The sequence below is a fragment of the Homalodisca vitripennis genome, chromosome 4, assembly GCF_021130785.1.
Source record: "Homalodisca vitripennis isolate AUS2020 chromosome 4, UT_GWSS_2.1, whole genome shotgun sequence".
Classification (NCBI taxonomy): domain Eukaryota; kingdom Metazoa; phylum Arthropoda; class Insecta; order Hemiptera; family Cicadellidae; genus Homalodisca; species Homalodisca vitripennis.
Window position 1 is genome coordinate 15,237,827 of NC_060210.1, and position 21,192 is coordinate 15,259,018.

General features: G+C 40.6%; 1 protein-coding gene across 4 annotated transcripts in view; it reads left to right on the forward strand.

Annotated features, from left to right (window-relative positions):
* LOC124358976 overlaps positions 1–21,192 on the forward strand; it is a 200,632-nt gene that overhangs the window by 45,993 nt on the left and 133,447 nt on the right. The window lies entirely within an intron of this gene.

The window sequence follows — 21,192 nt, forward strand, 5'->3', positions numbered from 1 at the left end:
ATATTATGGGAATCGCTTTTTGATAGTATTACAAACATTTCAATTGGAGCAAGTCCTTTGCTTCACACTAGTGTGCTAGTGTGGTTTACACTGGCATGCAGTGCGGTGACTACGATGAGCCTTGACCGCAAGAACACTGTGTAAGTGTGAAGGCTGTCCGTGTACGACCTTACGTTGCGTCATGACATAGGCTGCCTTGGGCCTCGAGGATCGGCTCTTTCGGCTCTGCCGTTGTTACTCAACAACAATGCGTTAGCTCGCACGTCATAAAATACTGGAAGTGACTGGTTCCCCCTAATGTTTGGGAAGGTTTCACAGTTTTGTTCACTTGCGAGGTGTTGATATTTGAAGCACTTTGCCAAATGAACTCTGGGATCTGCTATTTAATGTGTTGATGTTTTATAATTTTCCTTGATCATGAAAAAGCTAACTTATATAGAACAATTTGAAATTGTAAAAAATGTTCAATATCGACATGGAGATCAAAGATTCTCATCAGCATTGATACGGTTTGTGATTGAATCTTGTGAGTCTAAGATGTATGAGTCAACTGAAGAAAGTTTTTTGTTGCTGTGATTGATATCTAAACTCTTGGTTTAAAATTAGGTGGCGAAATGTCGGAATGTTGGGTTGTAATTTGGATTTCTACAGCTTCCAAATGAAAGATTTGAAAAGAATCCTCCGTGGTCCCGTCTTAACATAAAATGATAAAACTCCTCTAACTTTTACCTGTTGATGGGCGGATAATTAATGACGTTTATTGAAAGTACGCCTTACCTACTGACAAGGTTACGTTTTAATCCTTTATAACGCTTTTCTCTCACTTAGAACCCTACCGGATAATTTCGGTGTCTCAGTTCGGCAATTGCTAAAATCGCCCGATGCATTGTGAAATCAACAGACATACGATAGAATGAGAAATCTGTTTAGAGATCTGCATTCCCTGATGGGTGGTTGGTTGTCTACACTCGTTTGTTAGCTTTGAAAGAGAAATTGTCCGTGATTTAGGCGGGATTGACAATGACAGTGAGCGTTGCTTCGTGGGGCTTTCCTCGTGATTGGCGAGGGCCTATCATTGTAGAAAGTGTCTGAGGTGGAGTGCAGGTGGAGCGCTTCACTCGACTCAGCCCGTCGCTGGAACAGTCACGTCTTTCAATTGGCCTGTCAGGTGGTTGGACTTGGCGGTCGACCTTGATACCGTCTCCAAGGAGAGATTCTGCCGTTACAGAGCCATACATTTATTTAGTTGGTTTGCAGTCACGAATAGAATAATTGTTTCCTCCGAATCGTTTATATGAATCGATCAATCTACCCACCTGCTGGTCAGACTGGGTTTATCAATGAATACAACAGAAATGTTTCAGGGAACTGCTCTTGCTTCTCCAGGTACTAGTAGTTGGGAGTAAAAAATTGTGGAACTTTAGGATTTGGCGAAGCCAAATGTAAAATGAAGGGCTGAAACGTAGATTTTGGGGGAGTGAAAGGAAAAGTGTCTGTAATTCTTTCAGTGTTACCATGCAGTGCTTTTTCCATAGTCATACTTTCTTTTCAGTGCCTTTTTAGTGTTACCATGCAGTGCATTTTTCATAGTAATTCTTTCTTCGTTACCATGTAATGCCTTTTCTATAGTCATTATATCAGTGTTACCATGCAGTGCCTTTTCCATTATCATTCTTTCAGTTTTGCCATGCTGTGCCTTTTCCATAGTCATTCTTTCAGTGTTACAATTTAGTGCCTTTTCCATAGTCATTATTTCAGTGTTACCATGCAGTGCCTTTTCCATTAGTCATTCTTTCAGTTTTGCCATGCAGTGCCTTTTCCATAGTTCATTCTTTCAGTGTTACCATGCAGTGCCTTTTCCATAGTCATTATTTCAGTGTTACCATGCACTGCCTTTTCCATTATCATTCTTTCAGTTTGCCATGCAGTGCCTTTTCCATAGTCGTTCTTTTAGTGTTACAATTCAGTGCCTTTTCCATAGTCACTCTTTCATTGTTACCATGCAATGCCTTTTCTATAGCCATTCTTTCTGTGTTACCATGCAGTGCCCTTTCCTCAGATAAACTAATTACACTTGTGTTGCCAACGGTCGTAAAGGTTACTGATGTTAGCAACACGTAATATATCTGAACGATATCGTTCTTTGGAACTGATAAACTGATAACACTTTGATCAATCCTTGAGAAATATAATTTTGCAGATCAAAAAGATAGGCAAAACCAGACAATCCAATCCTAGGCGCGTCACTGAGGAGACAACCAGGACCAGTCGTCAGAAGACAATTCGATAGCGCAATGTTCAGTCGATGGTAATACTAGGGCTGGTCGGAGGATCGCGCCGTGAACAGTCGCCACTGCGGAACTCGAGTGTTTCTGTGGCCAGAACTTAGGTAAGAACTGAACAAGATATGATCTAAGAGTTCCCTGTTGGCACGACTTCTGGAATATTATTGACCAACCTTCACCTTGGGCCCGGCCAGTCGTGCATGGCAGAGCTTCCGTCCTCGCAGACAACTCTATCGAATGACTTCACTTCAAGCCTGGCACCTCCTCCACTGCAGGATTTTCACTACAGTACCAGTTATTGTGTTTATATTGTATAATTTACACGGTGGATACAAAGTTTGGACACCTTAAATTGACTTTTTAATGACCTCATCTAGAAAACCCAAACTCAGTCAGTACAGGTCTGTGGGGTACAGAACTGCACTTTTAGATTAATATGACAAGAAACTTATTGGTCGCTATCTCAAGCCAGCACATAATGTGACAAATTCAAATTTAATATAACCTGTTATGTAAAATTGGTGATTAGGTGGTGACTTTCAGGGGAAATCTTGTGATACTAACAGAAAAGTGCAGTTAGTACAGTTTAGTGCAACAGAAGTGTACTGAGTTTGGTTTTTCTAAGTGCGGTCGTCAAAAAGGTTAATAGGATAAGCGAACTTTTTATTCATCCTGTAAACTTGATACTTTTGTATATATGCTATATTTTTCAAACATATAAACGCCTTCTTTAAAGATTGTGCAGGAGAATGCTGACTACTAATATCAACACTAAAAGACGTTCACGAAAATATTCAAATAAACTACTTCGCTCTTGGCTACCTTAGTAAACTTCTCGCCATTTCGACATTTCTTTTACCGTACACACATGGAGTAGTAATGTTTGTCACTTTATGGTACACCTGGCCTCCTCATGTATAGACCCAGATGGAAGGAGTCCTTATGGTACACCTGGCCTCCTCATGTATAGAACCCAGATGGAAGGAGTCCTTATGGTACACCTGGCCTCCTCATGTATAGAACCCAGATGGAAGGAGTCCTTATGGTACACCTGGTCTGCTCATGTATAGAACCCCGATGGCAGGAGACCTTATGGTACACCTGGTCTCCTCATGTGTAGAACTCTGATGGCAGGTGACCTTATGGTACACCTGACCTCCTCATCAATAGAACCCCGATGGGAGGAGTCCTTGTGGTACACCTGACCTCCTCATGCATAGAACCCCGATGGCAGGTGACCTTATGGTACACCTGGCCTCCTCATGTATAGAGCCCCGATGGGAGGAGTCCTTATGGTACACCTGGTCTCCTCATGTGTAGAACCCCGATGGCAGAAGACCAGTGAGGCGGCGGGTGATGGCGCGGCGCGGGAACGGGAAGGTCAGCCCGGGTAACGGTGGGGACTGGTTTTTGATTCCGAAGCTACGTGACAGGTTCTGCTGACTGATTCCAAATTGTGCCCCCCCTCCTTCCACAATCGATAGTGGTCTTTACGCTATAGCCTTGGGCAGGTGCCTTCAGCTTATGCAAGAATTTGTTGGGTATTTCAATTCTTGAATCTGCCATTTCGTATAACTTCCCTTGGGCTTTAACAGCGCTACTAAATCTAGCCGGCTTATTGTCGGTAGTAAACACGTGTTCAGGAGGTCAGACCATCAATTTTCGCTCGGCGCTCGTATTTTGCTGGATGGTCGCAGTTGGTCATGTACCATTGGGCTTTGTCGAAACGGAGTGATTTAGAGAACGGTCGCGACTGAAGCATCGAGCATGGATTTCTTTTATCGGCTCGCGAGAGAGCGGGAGCACATACAACGCGGTGACTTATGGCAACAGTTTTGATACATGGACGGCCGGCTGTGACATGTTTATGTGAGAGAGACTTTGGAGCGCAGGCGCGACCCCCACAACACTGCTGTGCTTTGTGTGTCGTTCTAGTACATTCCGCGTGCTTACATTTCCATTTGAATCTGAAATATTTACATCAAATCATTGCTGCAACATTAAGGTATTTGGGGTTCAATTATCAAGATCTTCCTTTTTCACTTATGACAAGAAGCTTGAAAATTTCACTTAGTCCTATAAGAACCTTAGCGCTGCTTCCGGAGTGACAAGATATTCAGGATGAGTAAGGTTAGGCCTTCTATCAAGATCCATGAGGAAGAATTAGTGCACTAAATCTCATAGTCATGTCTCCGCGGAAGAAGGGGAGGCCAGCTCTGAACCAGCCTCTCCAGTCAAAGTAGGCAGGGGGTGGCACACCCTTGTTAAAGCTAGCATGATCCTCTGACTCCTAGGGGACGAACCCCACCAACTCCAACAGTCATCAACCGCAGTAGACTAGACCTATCGAATTGCCCTTGAACCCCAGAATCTCGACATTTGCGGTTAATGATTTGCCGCTCCTGGACATCCATAAGGTTGCCCAGATTTAAGTGATACATCGGTTTTTTTATTCTGCCCAGTGGTAGGTTCAACTGGAAGGTATAAACCAGCCAGAAGTGATCCCTGTTGGGTTAAGATCATTCTTACTTAGGTTGTCTTTATGTCAGCTACTCAGGCTTAGACCGATACGCCCCAGGAGCATCATTGTCTCTTGTTTTCTGTAGTTTTTTGGAAAACTGTTGTCTTACTCGTTATCTTTGTTCCACCCAAATTTACCGGTTACTGAGTGACTTGGAATCTAGCAGTTTGGCGTTCTGCAGTGAAGTACAAGTCAAAGACAACGTTGTTCGTTGAATGTTGAGTTCATCTCTAGGTCACCTTCCGCTTAGTGGTGACGCTGCCGCAGACTTCAGTCGCTGGAACTTGAGTTCAACTCAACATTCACATTGAATCAACCCTTCCCACCATAGGTACATTAAGGTTGTTCAGTGTTTATTCGCGGGGAATTTCCTGATATGTGCAAGGTTTTAAAATATTAGGAGCTAATTTTGATCAATAGTGTATTTGAGATCTGATTTTCATCCGTTATTAAGATTTTGTCTTGAAACCTCAAAAGAAAACACTAAACAGTAAATTCTTTGTTTGAAGTTTATTTTTGACGATGGAAGGATTGTGTAGGAAACAGGATTCTTTCCGGACATTTGCCATTCAGCGTTAAAATTAACATTAAAGTAGGTGGTTGGTCGACGAATGCAGACGTGTTGTGACTTGTATTCTGTAGTTCACTTTTAATAATTAGTGTTGTGTTTAGTTGTTTATTAAAGTGTATGTTTTAAAGTTAGTGAAGCTGACAGACAACATGGTGGTTGTGATTCCTGACATATGCGTGTCACAACTCTCTGGTATGATTTGTTTATTTTAACCTAGTTTGTAATTTTGTTTTAGGTTAGTTATTTACCTGAAGAAGAGATTAGATTTCAGATCTCGAAACTTGGTGCTACTGATTTTTGTTTCACTGAACGATGGAAAATTTCCTGAAAATCCTATTTCCTTCATAAATAGTAATTTTGTTAGATGCTGTTATTAAAACTTTAGCATGACGCAAACCATTATTTTTACTAGGGGCACCTGAAATGTACTAAAAAGTGGTCTATTTTTCTTTAGCTAAAAGAAATTACTGCTTGGACCCTTAATCAACAAAAAGGTTGTGATTATTTCCTGTCTTCAAGAAGTGTGCAGGTTACTATTCTCATTGAAAAAGCTGAAGTTTTAGAAAAAGCTTAAGTTTTGTAGTGGTGCTGAAATGTTTTTAAAGTTTTACTGAAAAAAATCTGTTCACCGAGGTATACGCCGATCTTGTTGGGTTGTGATGCGGATAGAGAATACAACTGAGAGAGCAACTGCAGCGTGTGGGATACCTCTCTTCAGCCAGTCGTCGGGATGTAAACATTTCTCCGTGTTTACAGAGGCCAGCTGCTGCTGCTCGCAGTAAACACTCAACTCTCGCGCGCGTACACGCACGCGTGCGCTATCTGGGATCGGCACTTATCAAGTTTCTGAACAGAACACTCGACGCTCGGATCACGTCATGTTGATGTTGATGTTGTATCAGCCTTGATGTTGCCGAGTTTACTTTTCCTGTAGGAACTGCTACACTGTGTCTATTCCCGTGGTGTCTCGCAGACATGCAAAACATTTCAACAGCCAAAAACAATTCCAAGCTCGTCTTAAACGCCTATTGGTGTCAAAGGCGTTTTACTCTGTAGAGGAATTCATGATGAGTCGCTGAGATAATTAAAACGATTATATGGCTGAAATTGTTGGATCTGAAGTCAGTGCGGCTGTATTTGCTCAATGTAGAAAATGTATTTATGACTGTGTGTAAATTGGATTTACTCTGAGGTTCTAACGTTGGTCATATTTTGACGATTGCGATACAATGATATATTGTCTGATGCAATAAAGATTGTATTATTATTATATTACAGCGTTATACCAGAACTATATAGTAACATTTGGACAAAGACAGTGTCTTTGAAAGAGTTTGATTTTGCAAGGTTATTACTCTGTCAGCCATATTTCGTATTTAAAAATCGTACTTGCAGATGCGAGGCTTATACGTGTAAAGGTTGAATATGGAATGCCTCACGACCTTCTTCTTGTTCTTCAAAAGAACCCTTCTTGCCCCTCTTGCTTTCTTGCTTCTTGGTTTTGCTTGTGACCTTCTTAGATGGTGTATTAACTCGGTATTGATCACTTCTGGCTGGTCTATATCTTCCAGTTGAACCTACCAGTCGGCACAGAAAAAACCGATGTGTAACTTAAATATGGGCCACCTTACGGATTTCCAGGACCGGCACATCACTAATCGCAAATGTCGAGATTCTGGGAGGTGCAAGGGTTGTTCGATAGGTCTAGTCTACTGCGGGAGATGACTGTAGGGATTTATTCCCCAAGTATCAGAAGTTCTTGCTAGCCTCGACAAGGTGTGCCCTCCCCCTGCGTGCTTTGACTGGAGAGGCTGGTTCAGAGCTGACTTCTTCCGGAGACATGACTTTGAGATTAGTGCTCTAATTCTTCGTCATGGATCTCGATAGGAGGCGGCCCTATCCCCTAACCTTACCCATCCTGAATATACTGTCACTCCGGAAGCAGAGCTAAGGTTCTTATAGAACTAAATGCAATTTATAAGCTTGTCCTAAAGGAACAAAAAAATGATGGTGTAAGAACTCTTTTTTTCTTATTTTGACAACCTAACCTTGTTGCTAGAGGAATCTGTAGATTTTACTTGCCTGTACTTGTCGCTTTTCAAGATTATTAGGGGATAGGCTTATCTCGCGCTCTTCCCTTTGAACGACTTTGAGTTAAGGTGTGCTTTAGAATTTAGCGTGGACATAGAAACTACCTTTCTTCAAATATAGTGGCGCTGCCGTGCAGTGGTAGTGCAAGGAGTTAGGGTTCCACGTTGTAAACACATTATACAAAGTGTCCCGTAACTCTCTGGACAAATTTATACCACGTTATTTATTGCTCAGGTCAAGACAATTTCACCATATGAACATGGGTCTGCGAAGCTTAGTTGCCGTTTATTCAGTTTTTGTATTGTTGACTATTCGCTAAGAACCTCAATGTGAGTCATGTCTTGTCACATTAAATCTGCTCTAAATCAGTTATTTATTATTCACTTTAAATAATTTTGGTGTCATTAGACTTGTGATGTGAATGGTCGAGAAAAAATGCAAGTATTTAAGATATTCACAGTTTAAAAGTTTGTATGGCGCCATTTTGAAAATACTAATGATAATTTCATGATATTTTTTCGGTAATTGACCCTGTTATCGTAAACATTTGAGTCATATTTGGTATAATTGGACTTATTAGTTTTTAAGATATTAATAAAAAAAAAAAAAAAAAAACATACAGACACATAGGAAACTAAGCATCGGAGACCCATGTTCATATCTTGAAATATGTTTTTCTTGAACTGAGCAATATCGTGGTATACCTTTGTCCAGAGAGTTACGGGACCCCCTGTATAGATCTGAGTACGTTATAGGTGAATCTTAATACGCCGATTTTAATCCCGTCATATAAAACTCCTGCTTGTTAAATAAATTGTTTTCCCAAACCCTCTAGAGTGATGCTGACGTTAATGAAATGACCGCTGTCCAAGGGGCACCACGTGGAATTAACTTCGCCTGGTTGTCATTCATTCTCGTTCCTGTCTTTTTCAACACGACCAGAACGCAGGTTTCCGTCTAATGCCAGACTGTACTGTCTCGGGCATGAATCCAATCTACAGACAGAATGAGGGCGATTCAGATCATGAGAAATAGTGGTTATAATAAATTTAGGATTATCTAAAAGTAATATTGCCCAATAGTTAAATGATTTAAATATAACATTTCTGTACTCACAATGCACACTGTATGTCTTATGTAACCTAGTTTGTAATTATGTATTAGGTTTCAGATTGCAGATCTGAAAACGTAGTGTAACTGATTTTTTGTTTCGCTGAACGATGGCAAATGTCCGGAAAATCCTGTTTCCTTCACAATCCTTCCATCGTCAAAAATAAACTTCAACTTACTAGTTTCGCTATGAAATGTATTACCTAACAAGTAAGTATGAGCGGAGAGGGAAAGTGCTACCGCGGCTGGTTACACAGAGCAATGCCTGTGACTTCCTACTTGAACTACGGAGAGAGCAGCTAATAACTGACCGCAGCGCAGAGCACAGCCATTATACGGGAAGTCGTGTTCACAACACGTCGTCACTTACCTTTTATCCTTTCCCGCCTCTGGAAACTACTGACGTTTGGTTTATGGTCAATGTTTTCTGAACTGACTCCCAAAAGTATAAAAGATTGCAACTCACTTTTTACAAAGTTGACACATTAAACAGCATGCGCGTTTTGCGCGGAATATATCTGATCAGAAGGGCTGAGCGGGATCAGGGATTGTCTGATATCCGGGACTGATGTTGTTCAGGGGCTGTATGATATCCGGGACTGGTGTTGATTAGGGGCTGTATGATATCCGGGAATGATGTTGATTAGGGGCTGTATGATATCCGGAACTGATAAGTACCAGGGGTTCTATGATATTCGGGACTGATGAGGACCAGGGGCTGTTTTATATCTGGGACTAATGAGGACCAGGGGATGTTTAATATCCGGGACTTATGAGGACCAGGGGCTGTTTTATATCTGGGACTAATGAGGACCAGGGGATGTTTAATATCCGGGACTGATTAGGACCAAGGCCTGCTTTATATCCGGGACTGATGAGGACCAAGGCCTGTTTGATATCCGGGACTAATGAGGACCAGGAGCTGTTTTATATCCGGGACTGATGAGGACCAGGGGCTGTATGATATCCGGGACTGATGAGGACCAGGGGCTGTTTTATATCTGAGACTAAAGGGGGCCAAGGGCTGTTTGATATCCGGGACTGATGAAGACCAGGGGCTGTGTGATATCCGGGACTGATGAGGACCAGGGGCTGTTTTTATATCCGGGACTAAAGAGGACCAAGAGCTGTTTGATATCCGGGACTGATGAGAACCAGAGGATGTGCTGTGGGCCAGACACTGAGCGGGATCAGGTACCCATACCCTACCTATCATTATTCAATACATGTACAAAGAATCGGGTGAATTAAATTGGAGGTCAATCAGTTTTTTCTTGTGTATATCCTATTTCTCTTCTTTACCTATCATGTTAGCGTTTCCAAAACCTTCACTCGATTTATACCAGAGTGGTTTAAGTGATTTAACTCTTTGTAAAACACCATCAATAACGGTTTGCGGGAAATATTAGTTTACGGAAAGATAATATCGTCAGTGGTTTTACGAAAAAAACTACAATTTTTGAACTCACACTGGTATTATTAAAATAAACTATTTCTTCGTACGTTTCAAACTGACCCAGTTGTAGGTTAACATTAAATGTCAATCTTCTGTTTGGAAAGCAAACAAGATGCTGGAAAACTTTGTTACGGGCCAAATGGCGCACGGCAGCATCTCGTGCTTCCATGCTTTATATTACTGCTCCCGATACTTGTCAGCTTGATGGTACTCATTGATTCATTCACTGCCTTTCCAGCATTTTTTACCCTTCCAGAACTTCCAGCATTTACCACTGTACACGATTATTAAGGTCAGAACCGTTCGCGACACATTTTAAATTTGTTTCGATATTTACTTAAATCTTTTTACCAATTTGCTACTAGGCTTCACTGCAATTCTGTGTCCATTTAAAGTCTCTGGCAAGAACTGTAATATTGTAACAACCGGGTCCGTATATTGTTATGGGACAATAAAATTCACTCAGCTTTCCTCTGGCTTTTCGAGAAACATAATTCCTTAAGTAGGTGACCGCTTGTTCTCTGGCCACTTATCGCCGTGTTTATAGTCTTGCTTTATTATCTTGTCCATATATATAATAATATCCTGCGCACTTTCTCCTGTGTCATTTTGTAAGTGTTGAAAACAGGGGAAACGTGTGTAATTGTTATGGTCTCGTTATGGTGCGTCATATATGGAACATTGGTGAGTTGCTAAGTTTAAAACACCCGATATGTGGTACACTGTGATACCACGATCAGTCTGTCTGTCAAATATGCAAGGTATTCTCTTTAATTATCTGGGAGTGCCGATGGCCGAGCGATCTAAGACGCCGGACTTTGGGTTTGAGTTAGAAACAGCGTAGGTCCTAATCCTATATGTAACCGTAGCACGTGTTATATGTACCATCGACTTTGTATTGTGTCGACACTGTCCTTAATAAGATTCTCGCACAGACCATGAGGACAAACAGAATAAGGTTCAAAGGGGGATCGGCCTGTCCTTGTTCTAAAAAAAAATATAAATAAAACATTGTGGTCATATTAACTAAAGAAAAGCCACGAGGTGACTGCAGCAATGAATTCTATTGATTTCAATTGTTTTTCAGAAGTGGTATTTGCTCTCATGGTGTTGTCTAATTGGTAATGTTAGTATCTTTAAGGACGCTGATTACTTAATTTATTCGTACTTTTTTGTTCGATAACCCCAAATATCGTTGTATTTGTTGGTCAAGTGACATCAAAGTCTTGAAGGTTCGCACCGCAGCGAAACTTTCCGTACACAATATCTTCTTCTAATATTTCGGTCTCGCTATAGATACCGTCTTCAATCAACAGGTTTTGTAGGCAGTGTTACAACGCAGTGTGAATTAAACATGTTAAATATTTAATTGTGTGTATTTGGTAAATATTTTCTTCTGTTACTTCCCTTTTTTTAGAAAATACTTAAGCAGTGAATGGAAAAACTACATAAATACAACTGCGTTTCGGAAAGACCGAAAAGTAAACAAACGCGTAAAAGTTGTTACTTTAATGTAAAGAAAACAAAGTAAATGTGTTTTTCTATGTTTTCTTTCCAGGAAACTGCACTGACCAACACCGAACTGCGATTCCTCGTACAACTGGTTGAAACCCAGAACGAGACGAGCGAGTTACCGGAAGCCATTAGTACAGTCTGGTTGTTCACCGGCAACCGCCATGTGTACCATCACCTTCGTAGATAGTTACAGTCTGTTGCGGGGGTCTGCCGGTACGGGTGGGTACACACTGTAACTAGCTCGCGTAGTAATTAATGGTACATGTCGAAACTAGTTTTCTGGAAAGAGCGGTCGTGCGTCTTACATTTGAACGTTGTAAAGTGCAGGGAAAAGGTTAAAGATGAACGACGGAAATGGAGTAATGTTTGACAGCTTTTCCTTTCTTCCGGTTTTATATTAATAAGCTACTTACTCAAAACTGTTAGTGTCGAGGGGGGGGGTTCTTACTCATGCCGCGTTGAAACATTGTAAATACAACAAAATTCACGTGAAGTGTTGTAGTCTCGCTGTTAAAGAAATATTTCCAGTCACTAAATTCAAACAGAAACTTTCAGTAAACACATCCGTTTATACAGTTGAATTGAAGAGTGGAGCCGTATCGTGATTAGTTGACGACTAAATACGATAAGGCTGTTATCGCAAGCTGCCAGCTTTTCGATAATTTCACAACAAAGGTAGCGTCAACAATGATCCGTTGAATGTATGGTCCTCGTAAGTATGAGCCAATAGCGTTACGACTCCACCTTATCACCTTAGTTTAGTACCACACTATGGGTCGTATTCATAAAAACGCAGGACATCCTTCAAAGCTAGAAGTATAAGGTTATGATTTTATTTCGGTTTTTTTCTGTATTCATAATGATTACCTTATACTCTGAGAGGATATACTCCTATCGCGAGTAAAAGGTTAGGCCATCTGAGACCGTGTTGTAAGATAGGGAACCGGCGTTTCAGTTGGTCAAAACATCGTCCAATTATTACTCTTTTTTTTTTTTTTTCTTTTTTTTTCTCAGAAATTTGTCTTAATTTACCTCTGCAGCAGCAGTATGATTGAGAATTGTTCCATCTCCTGAAGACGTGCACGGACCAGGTCAAGTAATTTCGGCACTAGTGAACATATCTCTCGCATCACACGTGGCTTGAACATTCAGAAGGTTTACCTTTTCGATTAATAAATTCATCTCCGTGGAGTTTTGGTTTTAGTCTCCCTATATGGGTACAATCAACCACCACAATAGCTGTCGGAAAAACTGCTTTGCCTCTGTCATTCCAACGTTAGTAGTTGGAAACTGCATCCATTCATTTCATTGTGCAATTATATTGTCAACTACTGCAGTCGAGGTGCCGTAGCATGGCTTACACCAAGTTCTTTACCGATAACTTTTTTACAGCCAGGTTCACCACCCGAGTTTCTTCACGTGTACCCAAAAACCTGCCCGCAAGCCATTTTAAAACGGTATAAAATTTTGAAATCTCGAACAAGTGTACTTAAACGAGGATTGTAATGTTTCACTTCCCGCACATTCTCAACATCTGTGATCGGTGTGGAAATCGCGGAAACGGCCGTTCAATATAGAGGTGAGTCTGCCACTGACCAACCTCAGTTTTACCCATTTACTTTTTCAACAGCAAAAGGATACACTTCTACTCTACAAGTATAAAGGTTCTACTTGAAATTAATAGACACAAAAACAGAAGGATACCCCTGAGATTATGCAAGTAGAGTATAAGCATATGCTTTTCCAGCAAATGAATACGACTCGATATAGAACGGGCGAACACTCGCGGCCATAGTGCAGGGGCAGTCGTGTGCATTGACCACTACTGGCGGTGCAGGATATTAATGTGGACAACAGGTGATTATAACAGTGTTTCCGGTGTGAGGCAGCGGGGCGATAACGATGACCTTGTACGCCCTGATTACACCCCCCCCCCCCCGGCTGTGTGTATCAGACGCTTCCCTTGTGTGCCACCAGTACTGCTAATTAGGGCGATTCTGACAATTTGCTCTTCCTCTAATTGAGTGTGTATTTCTCTCGAGTCACGATCATGTCTTAAGTAGCTTGTGTCCTTAAATTCCATGATGTTTTATCGGTTGTGGTCAGTTAGTACGTAGTGTTGGAGTTTCCACTAAAAGGCCTGATCATCACTCTATTATTGCATATCCACTCAATGCCGCCTCTGCATATGCTTAAGATGTGTATTAATATCGTTTGTATATAATAAAGCGTTTATATTTTTTTTATCCTTAGGAAACTTCTTTTTTAAATCAGACTGAGATCTCGTATGAAACAATGAATGGAATGATATGCTTTTTTAGCTTTAACTGCTGTTCATACGTCTGCAAAAATTATAAATATAGGTGACAAAATAAAAAATAATTAACTAAAAATGTGATATAATCCATCTATAAGGTATTGCAGAGTTTGCAAGTTTAAAGTAACGCAATTGTATATATTATCTAAATGTCTAAATTATTTACATTATTTAGTTGTGGTTTCATCAAATAAATGTTTACTCTATTTAGTTCTTTATATCTTAGTTCTTTATATAGTGTATTTAATATCTTTTGTGGTACTTTGGGATTATACCGACCACACCCAGACATGAATCGTTATTTCACATTTCGTTTCTACTGATTACTAGATTAGCGTAGAACAATATTTCGTCAATATAAAACAGGAATTGTCTTATCGCAAACCCCTCCCCATCCTCAGACAGAGGTCAAAGTCGAGCGTCTAGTAGATAACGTGATTGCAGAGTCTCGCCGCCCGTTCAGCTGGTGCATCGCTTTGTTGTACTTCCGTGTTTTACCTCTACATTTCTCCAAACACAAAAATTCAACAAAAACAAACATTTACCAAACTAAACTCTTTATTTAAAAAACACTCAAAAACTTGTTTTTATTCTTGATCACATTCCGCCACCCAAAATGCGAGTGCCTCCGGCCATCAGCGCGGGCTTCGGCAGCACCTTCGGTGCTGCCGAAGCCCGCGCTGATGTCGACGAAAGAAAAACATCCCTCGAGATAGTACCTATCAGTAAAATATCAAATTCTAGAGGGGCTAATCAGAAATATAAATTGAATTGTAATGGAAAGGTAATTATGTACCGTGCAAATCACGTGATGCCGCGCGGCCTGCCGTAATCAGGATTCTCGAGAAAGATAAGATAACAGCGACATCAATACCGATCACAATACCTGGAAATGCTTGTAAGTTTGTAATTTTGTAATTGAAGAGTTGTTTTTTTCGTTCTATCATGTTTGTTTCTATAAATTTCTATTTTTGTGTTCTTCATACTGGTGTGGTCGGTATAATCCCAAAGTACCTCTTTTGTATATAATAAAGCGTTTATATTTTAAAAATCCTTGCATATTATGATTTGAAATCAGACTGAGATATCGTGTGAACCAATGAATGGAATGATATGCTTTTTAGCGTCAACTTTGTTAGTACTTAAACTGCTGCTTATACGTCTGCAAAAATACAGATAGAGGTGAAAAAACTCTAAAAATGTAATGTAATCCTTCTATAAGATATTGTAGAGGTTGCATGTATAAAGTAACGCAATTTTATATATTGTATATAATCTAAATGTCTAAATAATTTACGTTTGTAGAGCAATGGTGGGAAGGGTCGATTCAATGAGAATGTTAAGCTCAGCTCCAGTTCATCTTGATAACATTTGTTTGTAGATAATGAGTCTCTGATTCACTCAAACGACGTTTTGAACTTCGTCGCCGACTGTTTTGGATGTTGATTCCAGATTCCAGGAGTCAAATATGTCACACTGTTAGACTTCAGACGCTGCACTAGTGGAATGTGAACTGTAACTGAACTTGACATTCTTAATTTATGTTATATAGTTGAGGTTTTATCAAATGTACGTGTACTCTATTTAGTTCTTTGTTTAGAATCGCACAACAAACTGATATGTTGTATTATATTGTTATATAGGTACATCTAGCTAGCCGACGGGGTATTAGCAAGTACGGTGTATGACATCTAACTAGCTGACGGGGTATTAGCAAGTACGGTGTATGACATATAGCTAGCCGACGGGGTATTAACAAGTACGGTGTATGTCATCTAGCTAGCCGACGGGGTATTAGCAAGTACGGTGTATGACATCTAGCTAGCCGACGGGGTATTAGCAAGTACGGTGTATGACATCTAGCTAGCCGACGGGGTATTAGCAAGTACGGTGTATGACATCTAGCTAGCCGACGGGGTATTAGCAAGTACGGTGTATGACATCTAGCTAGCCGACGGGGTATTAGCAAGTACGGTGTATGTCATCTAGCTAGCCGACGGGGTATTAGCAAGTACGGTGTATGACATCTAGCTAGCCGACGGGGTATTAGCAAGTACGGTGTATGTCATCTAGCTAGCCGACGGGGTATTAGCAAGTACGGTGTATGACATCTAGCTAGCCGACGGGGTATTAGAAAGTACAGTGTATGACATCTAGCTAGCCGACGGGGGTATTAGCAATTAGCAAGTACGGTGTATGTCATCTAACTAGCTGACGGGGTATTAGCAAGTACAGTGTATGTCATCTAGCTAGCCGACGGGGTATTAGCAATTAGCAAGTACGGTGTATGTCATCTAGCTAGCCGACGGGGTATTAGCAAGTACGGTGTATGACATCTAGCTAGCCGACGGGGTATTAGCAAGTACGGTGTATGACATCTAGCTAGCCGACGGGTTATTAGCAAGTACGGTGTATGACATCTAGCTAGCCGACGGGGTATTAGCAATTACGGTGTATGACATCTAGCTAGCCGACGGGGTATTAGCAAGTACAGTGTATGTCATCTAGCTAGCCGACGGGGTATTAGCAATTAGCAAGTACGGTGTATGTCATCTAGCTAGCCGACGGGGTATTAGCAAGTACGGTGTATGACATCTAGTTAGCCGACGGGGTATTAGCAATTACGGTGTATGACATCTAGCTAGCCGACGGGGTATTAGCAATTACGGTGTATGACATCTAGCTAGCCGACGGGGTATTAGCAATTACGGTGTATGACATCTAGCTAGCCGACGGGGTATTACCAATACGATGACTTTTTTTTAGTAGCTAATGTAGTAATTCAATATGGACACGAAAACGTATCGTTTATTCATATATCAAAGCCGCCTAGGGTCAGAAGGTCACGACGCGTGGGCGTGGGCAGCACCCTTGTCAGGACTCTGATGCAACAGTTCCAGTTGCGATACGTGTATGATTCTACATCCGAGAGTTCGGTTCGACGCAGAAACAAAATCGGTTCCTCCATCACCGTCTGCATCTGGAAGTGACTCGTTGAATAATGTAATGTTTATTCGTCGGTCGAACGTTGACTTCCTATTTTGATTGGTGAAGAAACGCCTTTTCCTTTGACCGCGCGCCAGTCCGTTTCATAATCTCTATTGGCCTCGTTCTCCTGGGTCCTCTGTTCCTTTGCTTTCCTCTCCCGACCGTGGAACTGGTGAAAATGGAACCGAATTAGCGATGTGAGAATCGAATACACAATCGAATAGTATTCGAATACCTTAAAATGAATTCGAATACTTTTGAAATGAATAAAATGTTGCTAGAGACAAAATGTACAGTTGTACAAATATTCAATTGTTAAATGCATTTGTAAACAATTATAACAATAATATATGTATATGTCTGGATTATGAAAAGAATAATTAAGGGGAGATTCATAATTTGGAATAAGTAATTAAATATTTTTAAACTTGAAAAAATGTATAATTGAACAATTGTTCAGTTAATAAATATATTTGTAAACAATAAAGAGAAAAATGAATACTCATTTCATGTTGTTGTGTAAAAACAAAATATGATTGAGGTTTATGGCTTCAATCTATTTCTTAACGATCATTGGTGACAAAACCTGCACTAGAAAAGAATTACCTTTACCTGCAACTTTCAGACGGGACTGAAGTTGCAGGTAAAGAAATGATTTTTTTCTGGAGTTCATAAGTAAATCATGGGTATGACATGTTTGCACGAAGCACAAAAAGGCAAAGGATTTTCTCATCTGTTAGGCAGGGCAGATCAAAATAACCAAGAAACAGTAGATTACGGGAAGGGAGTAAGACAAGTCTAGTACTCAATCCCACTATATAATGTGTTATCAGATTTAATAGATTAATAACTCGTTACACATCGTGACAGATATTTTGGACTTACAGCCGTAGTAAACTTTATTTTAGCAAAGCTATTGTAAACCTAAATAACTAGAAAATTCCTGCTCTTGTATAGGTTACAACAAATATATTAATGACTGGGTGCATTTATTAAAGTTGTTGGAAAACAATACTCTTCCTGTGACAGTGGAAATATTGCATTTCTGCTTTGTCATGATTGTGTTCTTTTTATTTACATTATAAAGAAATGCTGCTAATTTAAAACGCAGGTAACTCGTTAAAAGTGTTTACAAAATCAAGAAAGGAGACAATAGGTTTGCTATTTCTGTATCACTAGAGGTAAGTGTCACTTTGTCATCTGAGACCAAGGTTGACAGCACTAGAGGTGGGGGCAACAATTTATTGTCTTGAGGGTGACTTTTCTCTTGTCGTACAGATACAGTTTTACTCCTGCTGTCAACATGCACTGTGTTTCCCTCCTTTCGTACATACACAGTTTTAATCGTGCTGTCGTACATACACAGTTTTACTCCTGCTGTCAACGTGCACTGTGTTTCCCTCCTTTCATGCATACACAGTTTTAATCGTGCTGTCGTACATACACAGTTTTACTCCTGCTGTCAACGTGCACTGTGTTTCCCTCCTTTCATACATACACAGTTTTAATCGTGCTGTCGTACATACACAGTTTTAGTCGTGCTGTCAACATGCACTGTGTTTCCCTCCTTTCACACATACACAGTTTTAATCGTGCTGTCGCACATACAGTTTTAATCGTGCTGTCGTACATACACAGTTTTAATCGTGCTGTCGTACATACACAGTTTTAATCGTGCTGTCGTACATACACAGTTTTCATCGTACTGTCGTACATAAACAGTTTTAATCGTGCTGTCGTACATACACAGTTTTGATCGTGCTGTCGTACATACACAGTTTTAATCGTGCTGTCGTACATAAACAGTTTTAATCGTGCTGTCGTACATACACAGTTTTAATCGTGCTGTCGTACATACACAGTTTTAATCGTGCTGTCGTACATACACAGTTTTAATCGTGCTGTCGTACATACACAGTTTTAATCGTGCTGTCGTACATACACAGTTTTAATCGTGCTGTCGTACATACACAGTTTTAATCGTGCTGTCGTACATACACAGTTTTAATCGTGCTGTCGTACATACACAGTTTTAATCGTGCTGTCGTACATACACAGTTTTAATCGTGCTGTCGTACATACACAGTTTTAATCGTGCTGTCGTACATACACAGTTTTAATCGTGCTGTCGTACATACACAGTTTTAATCGTGCTGTCGTACATAAACAGTTTTAATCGTGCTGTCGTACATACACAGTTTTAATCGTCCTGTCGTACATACACAGTTTTAATCCTCCTGTAATACATACACAGTTTTAATCCTCCTGTCGTACATACACAGTTTTACTCTTCCAGTCGAACATTCACAGTTTTTACTCCTTTTTTACGTACAGGTACAACTTTAATCCTCCTGTAATACATACACAGATGTTATTCCTCCTGTCGTTCAGACAAGGGTTTTACTCATTTCGTACAGGGACGTTTTTATCCTTCCATGCATACAGACATAATGTTAATCCTTCTTTCATACAAATACAGGTTTAATCGTGCTGTTGTACAGCTACAGTTCTGCTCCTCCAGTCGAAAATGCACAGTTTTACTCCTTTTGACTTACAGTGACAGTTTTAATTCTCCTTCCATACACTCACAGAAGTTATTACTCCTGTCTACAAACAAGGTTTTAACTCTTCATGTCATACAGACACAATATTAATCGTTCTGTCGTACAAATACTACAGTTTTGATCGTGCTGTCGTACAGACACAGTTTTTACTCCTCCTATCGTACAGACAAGTTACTCTTTCTGTTGAATATACACAATTATACCTCCGACTTCAACCTTATAAATAAGGCACACTTTTCGCCGTACCTGAATCCTATCGCCTAAAACCTAAATCACAATCGATGGTAATTACTGCCATAATCCCATTAGGTCCTACTTAAAAGTAGGTGAGTTAAAATAGGCGTTTTATTTTCTTCTTCTGTAGTGGATGATATGGACTTGTGCTGTACGTCGGCTGTCACCCGGGGAGCCCGTGTCAGCCCAGGCTGGCTGGAGGCCGCTGTCGTGTACATGTGGAAGCGCGGACACGGGCACAGGACACAATACATTACGTGATGTAATAACGCTATTGTATCCGTGTTGCATCAACAACAACCCACAATGGCCACCTGTCTCATAATAACCCAAAAAACTGTGCTTCGACCGACACCACTTCCACGAGCCGGTGTCGGTGCTATCGTGGCCTCTTCACTTTTTATCCGATCGGAGGTGAAGATCGAATCGGGAGTGAGGATTGGAGACGCCTTCGCTGTAGCAGCACCGATCTGTTGAAGACATGAAGTGAAGGTCGGAACAGTTCGACCTAACCATTTCTGGTAGAAAAAGGCAGCCGACATCTTGTATAACTAAAACATGTTCAATGTAAGGCTCTGGATCTTAAATTATTTATATTGGACCAACACCAACGAAAACGAAGACCAAATAATTGAAATTAAATTAATTATTTACTGCAAAAGCGCTTTAGTAATTTACGATACTATATAGGTAAACCGCGAACAAAAAGACACTGGGCGCTTTTAGTTCACGCAGGGTGGGGTAATATACCCCACTGGAGGGGGGTTCCTCCTGCGCGTGGCTGCTCAGATATTTGCTTCTGCGCAGGTTTCTTTGCGAGCAGTTTACCTATAGTTTTCTCAGTTTATTTCAACACCTGCGTCTCGTTTTTTCGCTTAAGACCTTCGTAGACGCATTTGTGTTGTGCTTTTTACCAGTTTGCCTATTACTTTTCGCCGTTTTTGGATGATAAAGCTTTGATAGAGCTCTCAAATGGAGGTCAGCTTAAAATGTATGAAGAAATTGAATTTGGGATGAGTAAGTCAGTTGAAGGATAAGGCAACCTGGAAGGGCCACTTAATAAAATACAACCTCGCAAGGTGGCCGCAAACCTCGTTTCAAACTTTGCAGAAGACCCCGCATGTCCCCGTTGAAACACTTCGTTAAGTTTTATCGCAGTTACCAGTCCCTTTTATGCACTATGTACAAAGCCATTACCCAAGTTTCTGGGACAGAATTGTTCCGTGTTCAACCTGGTGATAGTAGAATTGAATACTTAAAATAATCGAATACAATGTATTCAAAACACCCTTGTGTTCGAATACTTTATCTGCTTCGAGTATTTCTAACAGACAAGTCTAGACTTGTCTCACTTCCCTCCCGCAATCTATTATCCTTTGCTTATTTGGAATTATCCATGACAAAAACGTGGGACAATCCTTTTTCTTCCTACAAACATGACATACCCATGATTTATGAACTTAAGAAAAATATATTTGTTCACTCGCTACTTCAGTCCCGTCTGAAAGAACCTTTTCTTCAGCAGGTCTTATCACTAATG